The sequence below is a fragment of the Fukomys damarensis genome, unplaced genomic scaffold (genome assembly GCF_012274545.1).
Source record: "Fukomys damarensis isolate Sample0158 unplaced genomic scaffold, DMR_v1.0_HiC HiC_scaffold_1, whole genome shotgun sequence".
Taxonomy (NCBI): domain Eukaryota; kingdom Metazoa; phylum Chordata; class Mammalia; order Rodentia; family Bathyergidae; genus Fukomys; species Fukomys damarensis.
The window spans coordinates 39557618-39571762 of record NW_022900913.1 but is presented as its reverse complement, the minus strand read 5'-3'; the positions used below and the strand labels follow the sequence as shown (position 1 = coordinate 39571762).

The window sequence follows — 14145 nt, the reverse complement described above, 5'->3', positions numbered from 1 at the left end:
GAGTGAAAATTTTCAAGTTACATTTTAGAGTACATTTTAATTCTTTTGAGAGAGAGAGAGAGAGAGAGAGAGAGATTCATTATGCAGCTCAGGCTGGCCTCAAATTCAAGGCAATCCTTCTGACTCAATCTCCTGAGTGCTGAGATTACAGGTGTGTGCCCCCACACCCAGCTAATTCTTGAATTCTCATTTTGTATGAATCTGTTTTCCATGAAATTCACAAAATTGGATGAGGAAAAAGTTAAACCTTCCTTTTTTTTTTTCAGAAAACCCTACAAGTTTCTTTGATGACTTGAATGGGGAAATGTTGGTTTTCACCCAATGCAGGATAACTTCAGTTTTTCATTTCTAGAGTAGAGGTTGAATGTATTTGTACACTAAGCTCTTTAAAAAGTCTTGGAAAACAAAAGCTATACTCTAGACATATAATAAATAGTCTTATATGATGATAGACTTCTTCGGAGATAATATGCTCAATGTTCATTTGAGAAAAGAGAAAAATGTGCTAATTAGGTAATACTTTTGTACTGTCACATCCTTTCCACCCTTCATTACCTTTTTGCCTGTGTCTTAGTAAATGTTGGCTTCTGTATTTGTCAGACCCACTTTTAATAGTGGTGTAGATTAATCACAGTCCTAATGCATGTAGTACTTTCCGGGTACTAGGCACTAGGCTGTCTTTTATTTTCATTGCCTCATTTAAAACTTTTAAAGGTCTGAATTCAACTTTACAATTTTTTGAAGAAAAAAACTGAAATGTTTCTAGATTTGATTACTCTTTTTTTTACAGTACTTGGGATTGAACTCAGGATCTTGCGCTTCACAAGGCAGGCAGGGCACCACTGTGCTAAATCCCTGGCCCTGATTACTCTCTTTAAAACACTTTCTTCCACAGTCCCTCTTTTCTGATAGTCACCTAAAACTTTGTGTATCCTTGAGGCTTTGATCCAGTCTAATAAGCCAAAATTAAATGAGCATTTCTGTGAATTATTTCTCATTACCTATAAGAAAAATAAAACATACATCTGATATATCTTCTAATCATGAACACAGTGAGCCAGTGTTTTTAACAAGTTGTTTCAGATAAATTTCTTTTTCTTTCTTTCTTTCTTTTTTTTTTGGTACTGGGGATCGAACTCAGTTCCTTGAGCTTGTGAGGCTGGCAGCGGCACCACTGAGCTAAATCCCTAGCCCTGATTCAGATAAATTTCTAAATGAAACTTATTGTTCATAAACTGATGCATACGACACACCTTATATGCTTCCAATTACAGATACTGGGCTGGCTTCCAGCTCTCGCGATTTTTTTTTTTTTTAATTGAGGCTTGGAGCAGAACTTTATATTTATTAGTACATGTTTGTAGTACATAATGTTTACATTCCTTGTGTAAAGTTGTTACATGTACATAACATTTTCCTTTTTTCTTCTCCTTTGCCTTCCTGTCCTCCTCCCTCTCTTTATCTTTCTGTTGGTGAAAGAGCTATCTCCCTACTTCTATTATGGATTGTTCTGTAGCAATGCATAGGAATTACTTTCTCAGTGAATATCATTTGGTAACATGGAGCTTCAGATATAGTGTAGTGAATGGTAACTAGATATATAATCATAGTAGCCCAAATAGGAATATACGGGATAGTATATGCATAGTTTATGTTTATATCATAACTTTTTAATTTCATGTACCTTTTCATTAAAAGTAATGTGAATGTTATGCTTTCCATCTGTTTACTAGAACACAAATTATTCAAGCCTTCTTTGGGACAATTTGCTAATATATGTCAAAATCATAATTGTGTGTTCCCTTTGACCCTATAGTCTTAATCCCAGTAGTTTTCTCTGAAGATACATTTGTAGAACTATACCAAGTTAAACTTACAAAGTTGTCCATTGACCATTTACTGTTAGTATTAACAAACTGAGAACAACTTACATATTCATCAGTTGGGAACTGGATAAATAAACTGGTTTGCCTCTGCACAGTAGATCACGGTACAATTCCTGAAAAAAACAATGGTCAATTTTTATGAGCAGCTATTGAAAGACATTCAGGATCAAATAAAAAGAGCATGTTGCAGAAGACTGTACAGTGTAGGTTGGTTTGCGTATGTTTTTCAGAAAATGTACATACATTAAATTAATATACATCCTGACTCTTAAAATGTACAAAGTCCACACCTAACCTCATGTGATAGATCATAGTCAAAATGTAGATACATTGAACGTACTGTATAAAATTACCTTCAACTGTGTGTATAAGGTATTTGTGAAGCAGATTTTCTATGCAGATTTGAATCCTGCCTCCAAGATGTCAGTATGTGAATCTGACACCCAAAAAGAAAAAAACTGAAATACTTTTGGTCCCACGGTTTTAGATAAATGGATATGCAACCCATAGAGAATGTATATAGAACAAATTCTCCTATTTTTTTCTCTTTCCTTGGTATTCCCTAGTACTTGACTAGATGTAGATAATGAGAAAAGGACAGATACCTAAAGCCCTAACATTTGGGCCATGTAGAAAAGGACACAATACAAGGAAAGTTCAGTGAATGCCATAATCCCAGCTGCTCAGGAAACTGAGGTGAGAGGGTCCCATTTTCAAGATCAGCTTGGGCAAGTTAGTGAGACCTGTCGCAGAATAGAAAGGACTGGGGATGTAGAGCACCCTGGGTTCAGTACCCGTATATGAAGAAATAAAATGAGCTCTTTACAAGAACAACCCTCTTACATTTCCACAACGTTAGGGAGCTTGGGGACAGTCAAATAGACAGTTGTCTTGTAGAATGGCTCCCAACATCTCTCCTCTTGAAACTTTCAGGCAGTAAAGACAAAAGATAGTTAAAAAGCCAGCGAAGTAAAATATGACCTGTATTTGGCAGTGATAAGTGCTAAGTTGGATGGGATGGGATACAATGAGAAAGGAAAGGGAATTGCCAGTGTGGTGGGAGGTAGTGATGAGGAAATGTGCAATTTTAGATAAGGATGAGCATGGAAGGCCTCACAGGAAAGGTAGCATGTGAGCAAAGACAGGAAAGTATATGCCATTACAGAAAGTTCTTGGTAATAAGAATAACAAGTACAAAGCCCCAAAGAGACCAGGATTATTACTTCTTTTACCCTCGCATGAGTAGGCCCTAAAAGTAGTCCTTTCATTTCTTAATATATGTATTGATCATCTCCCCTATCAAAATGTGACATTTAAGGTGGCAAGTTATCTCATGTGTGTTTCGTTCACTATTGTGCTAGCATATAAATATAAAATATCCTTGGGGTATTTCTAACCCACTTTGTACCCCAATAAAGTTGCATAGGTATCGTCAGTCATTTGGTTTAAGTATACATCTTCTGTTACTATATGTCTAACCAAAGCATCTGAAAAATTAAATAGTACTTTTTTAAAAAATAAAAATACAATTATTTTACCATACTTTAAATTTATTGAGTTTTGTAGTTTATCACGATCTATCTTGGAGAATGCCATATTCACTAGAGACACAGATGTATTCTTTCATTACAGTGATCTATATGTTAGGTTTAAATTGATTTAAAATGTTAAGTCTTCCATTTCTATATGAGTTTTCTGCCTTACATACTCCTTTTTATTTGTGCATGTTTGCAGTGCATAATGATTATATTCATTGTGTGGTGCTGGTATGTGTCTATAACAGATCTTAATTCTTTTTGCTTCCCTTTCCCTGCTTTTTCTTCTCCCCTCCCTTTATCTCTTTATCCCTTCCCTGGGTACAAAAGATCTATTACATATATTTTATTTTCCTCTTTATTTATATGTTAGCTTTCCTATACAAGAGAAACCATGCAATATTTCAATTTGTTTTTCTGATTTATTTCACTGAACATTAAGCCTTAAGTTGTAGCCATTTTCCTACAGCTGATTCAGGTTTTTCCATCTTTCTAGCAAAGTAGTACTACCTTGTGTATAAATACCACATTTTCCATTCACCTGTTGATGTACATAAGACTGCTTCCAAGATTTAGCTATTGTGAATTGTGCTATAAACATGAGTATGCATGTGTCACTGTAATACAGTCTCTTTAAACTGTTTTTGGAAAAATGCCTAGGAGGGGAATAGCTCAATCACATGGAATTTCTGCTTTTAATTTTTGATTTCCATAGTGTTGTACTAGTTTACAATCCCACCAACAGTGTAGAAGGACTCATTATCCACTGCAGCAACACCAGCATTTGAATTTTGAGTTCGTGATGATAGACTTTTTTTTTTCTGAAAGTGGAATTTCAATATTTTTTCATTTGCATTTCTCTATTGATCAAAGGTGCTAAACATTTTTTCATGTGTTTATTGGATGTTTGCTCTACTTTAAAATATCTGTTCCTTTTAATTGTTCATGTTTTGATTGGGTCTTTTATTTTGAGTGGACTGAGTTCTTTATATATTCTCGATATTAGTCTTCAGAGGAGTAGCTGACAAAAAAATTTTTCCCATTATGTAGGCTGTCCCTTCACCTTGTCGGTTTACTTTGCTGCATAGAAGCTTTTGAATTTGATTTTTGAATTTGAGTTTGTTGATTCTTGATGTTATTTCTTGTGCAATTGGAGATCTGTTCAGAAGGTCCTTATTTATACCTATATCTTCAAGTGTTTTTACCTAATTTATCTTCCAGCAGATTTTATGTTTCTGTTTCATTACCTTGGTCTTTGATCCATTTTGACTTGATTATACTACAGAATTAAAGATATGAGTCTAGATTTATTCTTCTACATGTATACATGTATACAGCCAATTTTCTCAGCATTGTTTGTTAAAGAAGCTATCTTTCCTTCAGTGTATATTTTTGTCTCCTTTGTCAAAGGTCAAATGGCTAATTGTGCCTGGATTTATTTCTGCACCCTTTATACCACTGATCTATATGTCTGTTGTTTGCCATTGCTATGCTGGTGTTATCACTGTTGCTTTGTATATAATTTGAAATCTGGGATCATGATGCCTCCTGCATTGCTTTTGTTTCCTGAGATTGCTTTTGCTATTCTAGGTCTCTACTGGTTCCATATGAGTTTTAGGGTGCCATTTCTTATTTTATGAAAAATCCAATTAGTGTTTTGATTGGCATTGCTTTAAATGTATACATCAGTCTTTGTATGGCCGTTTTTAGAGTATTGGTTCTGCCCATCGGGAATGGAGAGCCTTGACATTTTCTGATGTCCTTTTCAATCTCACTTTTTTTTTCCCAACATGCTATAGCTTTCATTATAGAGGTCTTTCACTTCTTTGATCAAGTTAATTACTAAGTACTTTAAAAGCTATTTAGAATGGTATTTTTTCCTGTTTTTTCTTTCTTTGTCAGTGGATTCATTACTGGTATACAGGAATACTATTGATTTTTTTCTGTGCTTATTTTGTATATTACTATTTTGATGAATTTATTAGTTTCAGGAGTCTTTTGGTAAATTTTTGGTGGTCTTCTATATAAAGAATCATGTTGTCCACAGATATTTTGACTTCTTTGTATCCTGTATATATCCCCTTTACTTCTTTATCTTGCATATTTGCTCTAGCCAAAATTTTAAGTAATATATTGAACAGAGGCAGTGAGCGTGAACAAGCTTGTCTTGTTTTTTTATTTAGTGTGATGTTGGCAATGTTTCTATCGTAAGTGGCTTTTAACAGTTTGAAATAAGGTCTTTTTATATCTGTTTTCAGCAGAATTTAATCGTGAATAGATGTTGTATTTTGTCTTCTGTCTTCTTTCTGTGTCTATTGAAATGATTGTGTGATGTTTGTTCTTCTATTCATATGAAAAGAACATTTATTAATTTATGTGTGTTGAACCATCCTTGCATCCCTGGGATGAAGTTTACTTGGTCATGGTTTGCCTTCTGTTCAGCAGTATCTTGTTGAAGATTTTTGCATCTATGTTCATTAAAGAAATTCACCTACAATTTATTTGTTTGTTTGTTTGTTTGGCCTTCATCCACTTTTGATGTCATGCTAATGCTAGCTTCCAGGGATGAGTTTGGCAGTGTTCCTTTCATTTGGTTTCATTGGAGAGCTTGAAGAGCATTAGTGTGAGATCTTCCCCGAAATTCTTGTAAGATTTACTGGTAAATCCATTGAGTTGTGGGGTGTTCTTTGTTGCTAGAGTTTTTTATTTATGCCTCTATTTACTGCCTGTTTTTTTCTATTCAGAGGTTTTATATCTTGCTTTAATTTTGGAAATTGTAATGTGTCTAGGAATTTCTCCATTTTTCTAGGTTCCCTAGTTTATTAGGATATAAGCTTTCAAAAGAATTTCTTAATAATCCTCTGGATTTCAGCAGTATCGACTGTAATTTTTGCCTTTTTCATTTTTAATTGCCTTGATATGAGTTTTTTCTTTTGCTTTTATAACTAACTCTTTTCATTGATCGTTTATATTTTTTATTTCACTTTCATTAATTTCTGTTCTGATCTTTGTGATTTCTTCTGTCATATTTGGATTGCTCTTATTTTCCTAGGACTTTGAAGTGCACCATTAGGTTATTCATTTGGGATTGCTCAATAATCCTATTACTAAACTTCCTTCATAGAACTGCTTTCATTGTATCCCATAGGTTTGACCATGCTGTACTGCCTTTGTCATTTGGTTCTAGGAGCATCTTTATTTCTTCCCTGATTTCCTCTATGATCCATTGATTATCCAGTAATGTATTGTTTAATCTTCATGTGTTTCTGTAGTTTCTAAATCCTTTTGCTGTTGATCATTCACTATGGTCTACTATGGCTTGTACCTAGATATACCCCCAGAGACTTAGAAGCTGGCTGGATCTAGGCCTATGGTGGCATACCTGTGGCACATGTACTCAGTGCACTGTTTTAATCATCGAAAGCTCTAAAAAGTTTGTCATTACTGATGCAGTGTATGATATTGGGATTAAGGGTGCGTGATACTAAATTAATTCACTGATCGGTTTAACATAGTTCTGGGTGTGAAGAATATAAAAGCCTACCCTGTATGTAGGTGGCACAAACCAAAAGGGAGAGGCTGCTGCTGCCTCCTGTCTGCCCACACCATAGATTTTCTCCTCATCCATGCCACTCTGCCATGCCAACCCTGAATGGAGCCAGCCAACGATGGACTGAAACCTCTACAAACTGTTAGCTAAAATAAATCTTTCCTCCTCTAACTTGGGGGTGTTAGGTATTTTGTCCTAGCAACAAGAAAGTAAGTAGGATAGTATGCAGGGCATTATTTCAATTCTCTTTTATTTATTTAGACATAAGATATGGTCTTTTTTTTTATTCTAAGTGCTGCTGAAAAAAATTATATATTGTGTTGTTGAATGAAACACTGTAAATACGTGTTAAACTTGTTTGTTCATTGGTGTGGTTTAGCTCTGATTTTTTTTCTTTGTTTTTTGTATGGGTGTCTTGTATAATTATGGAAGTGGGGTGTTAAAGCCTCCTACTATGATTGTGTTGACATCTATCTTTTTAAGTCCAGTCAATTTTTGTTTTATGAAGTTGGGAGCACCACCATTCAGTGCATAAGTATTTATAATGGTTACCTCTTCTTATTGAATCGTTCCTTTTACCAGCATCTGGTAAGTAGCTATCTTTATCTCTTCTGGCCAGTTTTGGCTTAAAGTCTGCTGTATTTGAAAATAAGATAGTTATTGCTGCTGTTTTCAGGTCCTCCTCACTTGGAGTATCATTTTCCATCCTTTCACCTTTACTCTATTAGCTTCTTTTATGATAAGATGTGTCTCCTGTAGGTTTTACATGGTTGCTATTTGGTTTTTTAGCCATTTGGCTACTGTTTGTCTCTTGATTGGAGAGTTAAGACCATTGACGATGAGATTTATTATTGTGTTTACTGAATCCTTTTATTGCATTATTTCTCCAGTGCTGATCCTCCCACACTTTAACTATTCCCCTACGTAGATGTATACTTTCCTTTAGGCTCTTTGGTGTTAGTGACTTCCTTGTCTCTGTCTAGGATTCCTTTGATTCTTTTGTGCAACGCTGGTTTAGTGGTCATGTATTTATGTAGGGGATTTTTGTTGTTATTGTTGTTATGGAAAGTCTTTATTTCTACATCAATTTTGAAGGCTAATTTTGCAAGATAGAAGTCTGGGTTGAGAAATGTTTTCTTGCAAAGCTTGAAAAACTTTGTTCCAAGTCCTCTAGGCCTTTAAGTCATGTGCGGCAAAATCAGTAACTTTGATAGGCTTACTTTTTTTTTTTTATAGGCTTACTTTTATAAGTAATTTGTTACTTTCCTCTAACGACTGTTAGTATTCTCTGCTTTTTTTGAATATCTGGAATTTTGATTATGCCAGTCATGGAGAGGTTCTTTTCTGGCCATGACTATTTGGAGTTCTTTATGCCTCTTGTACTTGAATATTGAGGTGCTTTCCCTAGATTTACAGCATTTTATGTATGTTTTCACTGAAGAGATTTTATATACCTTTTCAGTTGTCTTCTAATTGTTTTCCCCTATTTCTATAATTCTGACTTTTTTTAGTCATGTAACAGCTGTTAGAAGCAGCTTGCATTGGTATCTGTCATTGATGGAGTATCCTTGATTATATGATCTGCTGCATCCACCTTGTCTTCAATTTCTGACCCTTTTTCCACATATAAGTTGAATAACCATTTCTGATGAATTTTTCATATCTTATATTTCTTCTTGCTTTCTTTTTATAATTTCTAATTCTTGTTAAACTGGTCATTCATATCACGTTGTCTTGTTTTACTCAGTCTGTTGTTTCTTTTTAAAACTCAATGACTACTTTACTAATAAAATCCTTTAACTGTTTAATAACATTCTTTTTAAGTTCATCAAATATCTGATGAAATTGCTAATGTGTTTTTTCTTTGAGCTCTTCAAACATTTTGTCCAGTTAGTATTTGAGGTCTTTGCCTGTAATTTCTGATTTATTACCCATAAAGTCAGCTTTTGAGGTACTAAGATTTTTAGAGACATTTGTTGCCTTTTTTTCCCCCTCATATGTCTATTACTTTTATTCTGGAGGCTGAAAATCATTAGGGTAGATAAACTTCTGACTATGTAGATCTGTTTAGTTACAATGTCTCTTTATAGCTTTGTGTTTCTTTATGTTTTGGTATTTATACCACTCTTCAACCTCCTCAGCAAAATATTTGAGGTCTTAGTGTCCAACCTTCTTCTGAAGGTTTGTGTTTGCAGAGACAGGTCCCCCACCCCAGGAGCTGGCATTAGCAGACCAGACTGCTTCATTTTCTTTTCTCCGTTGTCTTCAGTTGCTCCAGTTTTTCTATAAGCCCTTTTTTGGTTCCTGGAGCTTTCCTTCCCTTTTTTCTTCACTACGTTGTTGTTTTCTAGGTGTCTGGATTCTACGTCTTGAAGAGGTGGTGATACACTGCCAATCTGCACTCTAATTTTCTCTTCAACTCATGTGGTTGCTTTTAACAGCATTCTTTATTTCTTTGCTTTAATTCTGTTTTGTGTTACTATCTAATATCCTTCTATTTCAGCTTTCTAGTGGAACAGATCTACAAGCAACAAACCTCTTCAGCATTTGTTTATCTGGGAATGTCTTAATTCTTTTTTTAAAGGATAGTTTTGCCAGATATAAAGTTCTTATTTGACATTATTTTTCTCCTTCGCTACTTAAAAAATGTAGGGCCGGGGATTTAACCTTAGTGATTCCACCACCTGCTTTGCAAGCACAAGGTCCAGAGTTTGATCCTGGACAAAAAATAAGTCCTGCTACAAACAAGGGGTGGGGGAGAGGGGAGGGAGAGGGACCCATGACTTGGGATGAGAAATATTCTGTTAATTGTATTGAGAATGTCTGTCTTTCCTTCCCACTCCCTCTCCCCACACCCCTGCTCCTCCCCCTCCCTCCTCGCCTCTCCTCTCCTTTTCTTTCTCTCCCTGCCCTTTTTGTCTCCCTCTCCATACCAGTACCCCTCAGCCTTCAAATTCTCTGCCCTTAAATTATATCCTCAGCCCCTCTTGTATATGATGTTACTTCTGTCTTGCTCCTTTCAAAATCCTTTGGCTTCCAGTAATTTATTACAGATCTCTTTGCACTGATTACTCTTGAACTTTGTTGAGCTTCATGACTATATGTCTTTTATCATATTTGGAGACTTTTGAGCCAAAAAAGTTTTCAGATGTTTTTTTTGTTTTCCAGGGAATCAGATATACATGTATTGGTCACTTTTCTTGTCACTGGAACATAGTACCTGATATTCTCTGTTTGAAGGTTGAGTATTTTGGCTCATAGTTTGTAGAGATTTTAATCCATAGTTACCTAGCTCCAAGGCAGGACAGCAAATCAAAGGAGAGTTGCTAACAGCATGGTGCAGGAAAGCCGAGAGACAAAAGCAGAAGCTGAGGAAAGGGATAAACCCTTGCAGGCTACACTCACAGTAACCTTCCTCTTCCAGTCAGACCCTGCTTCTTAAGAGCAAGCCACCTATAAGCCCCCATTATTCATTCACCTCCCCAAAGCCCCATTTATAAGCTCATGAGGCTCTATAAGGACATATAGATATAAACTGTAACAGTGCAAAGCATAAGACTTCTGCGGCTTTTATCCCATAAATAGGCATATTATGATGGATCAGAGAATTTTTGAGTGTGAGTGTATAAATGGATTATCTTATTAAGCAAGGAGAATATAATAATATATGGGACAATAGGTTTGCTTTCACATTCTCTTAGCTAATGTTTCTTTTCAAGTGTTAGCAAAAAAACCAAAAAACAAAGAAACTTTATTTGCCTATTCCATTCCTCTCCGTATTAAAAAGGTTCTCCTGTTTCACACCCATAATACCTTGACCTTCAATGGCACTGGTCATGATTCAAAACTGTTTTGTTGTGTAAAAAGTTTGTTTTACATACAGAAAACTTACATATTACATGTGTAAGAGCTCCCTACTTAGTAATAAGTACTTATGTTCATATATACTATTTTTTTTGGGGGGGGTTTGAGACAGGGTTTCACTATGTAGTTGAGACTGACCTGGAATTCCATGTAGCCCAGGCTGGTCTTGAACTCACAGTGATCCTCCTGCCTCAGCCTCTGGAGTGCTGGGATTATAGGCGTGCACCACCACGCCCAGCTTATATATGCTTTTTATAGTTTTCAGGACACTTAGATTGCCTTCCTCAATTTCTCTGGGTAAGTGAAATCTCACTCATTTTACAGATGAGAAATAGGCTCAGAGAGGTTAAGTAACTTACCCAGATTAGAGAGCCCAGTAATTGTCAAAATGAGGGCTCCAATCAAGTCCCAATTTTTTTTATATACTACAGCTACATCTCCTAGTAATGCTCTAGTTCCAGGTATGTATAAATATTTATAAACATTATGTCATTGTTCTGAACTAGTATATCTTGCTATTTTGACTGTTTTATAGCAATGGAGCTTTGTGGCAAAGCAGACATTTGCAGGAGTTCAATCTATGGCAGCTTTATATTCCCTTCGCTTTGAAATTTTCTTCCTTTGCTAACAACAACATTCTTATGTAACAGCAAATAAAGAGAACATTTTCCGATCTGTCATCTCCTAAAATAGGTTAAGGGGTTATTTGTTCTTTTCAGACTTAAATACACCTTGTATTCCTTTTTATAGATTGTCCTTTCTACTGACAGTATAAGATCCCAGTGCTCATTCTTATTTGAATATTTTATCATTTGACACCTAATATTAAAAATAAATGACAGTAATAGTTTTAGATTTTTAATGCTTAAAAATGTTCAGAAATTGTTTCATTTCTTAAGCAATAGTTACAGTAGAATTAAATAAGCAGTCCCCTGGGGAGATAAAGGTTGAAATTTGAAAATAAATTGCTACTAATTTTGAGCCAATAAAAAAAATCATGGAGGTGATTTTTTTTAAAAATTCATTTTTTAAAATACAGCACTAAAACCAGGGAGTGTCATGTACAGGAGGCCCAAAGCACATTCTGTACCTAAGCTAAAATTACTTTTGTGGCCTTTGACATATCAAGGGACTTTGCAATTATAAAGCAAGCATAAGAGGAAATCTTTTCAACCTTTTGGAAATTTTAACATAAACAGTTTTTATGTGTGTAAAATCTCGGATCCTTTTACCCTCTTCTTTTACACACAATTTCCAAAATCACAGCACAGATTGTCAAAAAAAATTTTGTACTAATTGTTCTGTTTATGAATTTGAGCTACCATTCCGAAAAACACAAAATATAAAAGGAATATTTTTTCTTTTATCCAAAGCCCAAGAGAACAGTAAAGTATTATATAATATGGCAGTTGGTAAGGAAGAAACAATGGTTTGATTTCAAAGCATATCATGCAAGAGAAAAAAAATCCATGGAGAAGGTTTAATTTTATTGAGGTCTATGTATACTCATGTTTTTAATGGTAATTACATGGAAAGTAGGTAAGAGATGAGTGAGGTTTTCACAAAGTTATGACGGTATTCTTCTATTATCTAGAGAAGTGCTTTTTGAAATACTGTGTTCAGGCTGGTGCCAGTCCACAATATGTTTGCACTGGTATACAAGAAGATAAATATAGATATTGTAAGAAAGTGTTTAATAAACTTAACTCAATTTGACATTGCTACAGTTTCCAAAATGTGTGATTTTTGTATTCTAGGAAAGCATAGCTCAGATCCATGGTAGATTACAAAACAAACCAGATCCCTCACCACAGATGGTATTGGAAGCTCTGATCTCACTCAGGGTTGCAAACTTTTTCTGGAAAGGGTCAAAGTGTGAATATATTAGGTTCTGCAGACTGTGCTCAAAGCCCCAACTACTCTGCTCCATGATACCAAAGTGCCAGAGACAGTATTTAAACAAATGGATGTGGTTTTGTTCCAGTGAATCTCCATTAATGAACATTGACATTTGAATTCCATCTTATTTTTACTCTTCACAAAATACTATTTTGATGTGTTTCATTCCCATCATTTAAAATGTGAAAACTGGTTAGCTTCTAGTGGGCTGGATTTGGCCCTCAGGCAGTCTGCTGACCCATCTATATCAGCAGTCCACAGATCCAGGAACAGTGTCTTGTTTCCTACTCTCAGTGTTCCCCTCTGTTTCTGGGATTTTAATTGTCACTACTTTCACTCTGCCATTTGGGTTATTATTCAAGAATACCTTAGAGCACTCATCGTGCTTAGAACATTATGTCTAATAAAGTCCAGAAGGGAAATGTTCCAAGTATCACTCTGGGAATACATTTTAAGATTCACTGTGACCCTCTGGTTTACATGAGCTTTGCTTAAGAAAAAAACAGAGCATTGAAGAATATTGTTAGCGTGCAGGTACATAAGCGTAATAGTGGATTATTTTAATTTGTTGCCTGGAACAGATAATGATACAAATTGAAGTCCTGCTTAAAGTGATCTGTTTTGATTGATAATGAAATGACAGAAAGTTATGAGTAGATTGGGAGCCTAAACAACGCAGGAAATTGCTCACATTCTCCTTCTGTCTCAGACCCTTCTTTTGCACTGTTGACTCTAGCTGCTGCCACGGAAGACTAACCACCATAACACCATTGTGTTTCTGGTCCTAGAAACATCCACTTGGCTTAGTAGGAGCTGTTCCTCATGTTCTTAAGCACTACTTCTTGTTATTATTTCATATAGCTATATACTTCATATAATCAACAAATTGTAACATTCCTGTTTGTGGATTTACTGAACATTTTTTTCGCATTAATGTGGAGCTCCTTTCTCTACTTCACTTAGTGTTTTTTTGTTATGTTTTTTTTGTTTTGTTTTGTTTTGTTTTTTGGTACCAGGGATCGAACTCAAGTCCTTGCTTTTGCCAGGCAGGGGCAGTGTCTCTGAGCTACATCCCCACCCTGGCATTTGCCTGCTTGACTCTTCATTTGTTAGTCTATAGTCATACCTGAAGTTTTTTGGTTTTTTTAAATTTCTTTTTCACCTTTTACATAGGCAGCAGGCTTTTAGAAAGAGAATTACTTATAATATTTGAAACTTAGGGAAATCTTTCATCAAGTTGATAAAGTTCAGTGTTTTGAAATAATGTGATAGAGTCTACTGTCTGTTTCACACCTAAGAGGTTATCTTTTGTATACATGCAGTGACATCTTTTGACTAAGTCAAGCCTTCCAAAAAAGTGAGAAATGAACCAGTGTTCAGGGAGACATGTCCTTGGCATATGAGCAAGCCC

At 35.3% G+C, this 14145-nt stretch overlaps 1 protein-coding gene across 4 annotated transcripts in view; it reads left to right on the top strand.

Moving 5' to 3' along the window:
• The window catches only part of Arl15 (ADP ribosylation factor like GTPase 15), a 410147-nt gene that overhangs the window by 325184 nt on the left and 70818 nt on the right, over positions 1–14145 (top strand). The window lies entirely within an intron of this gene.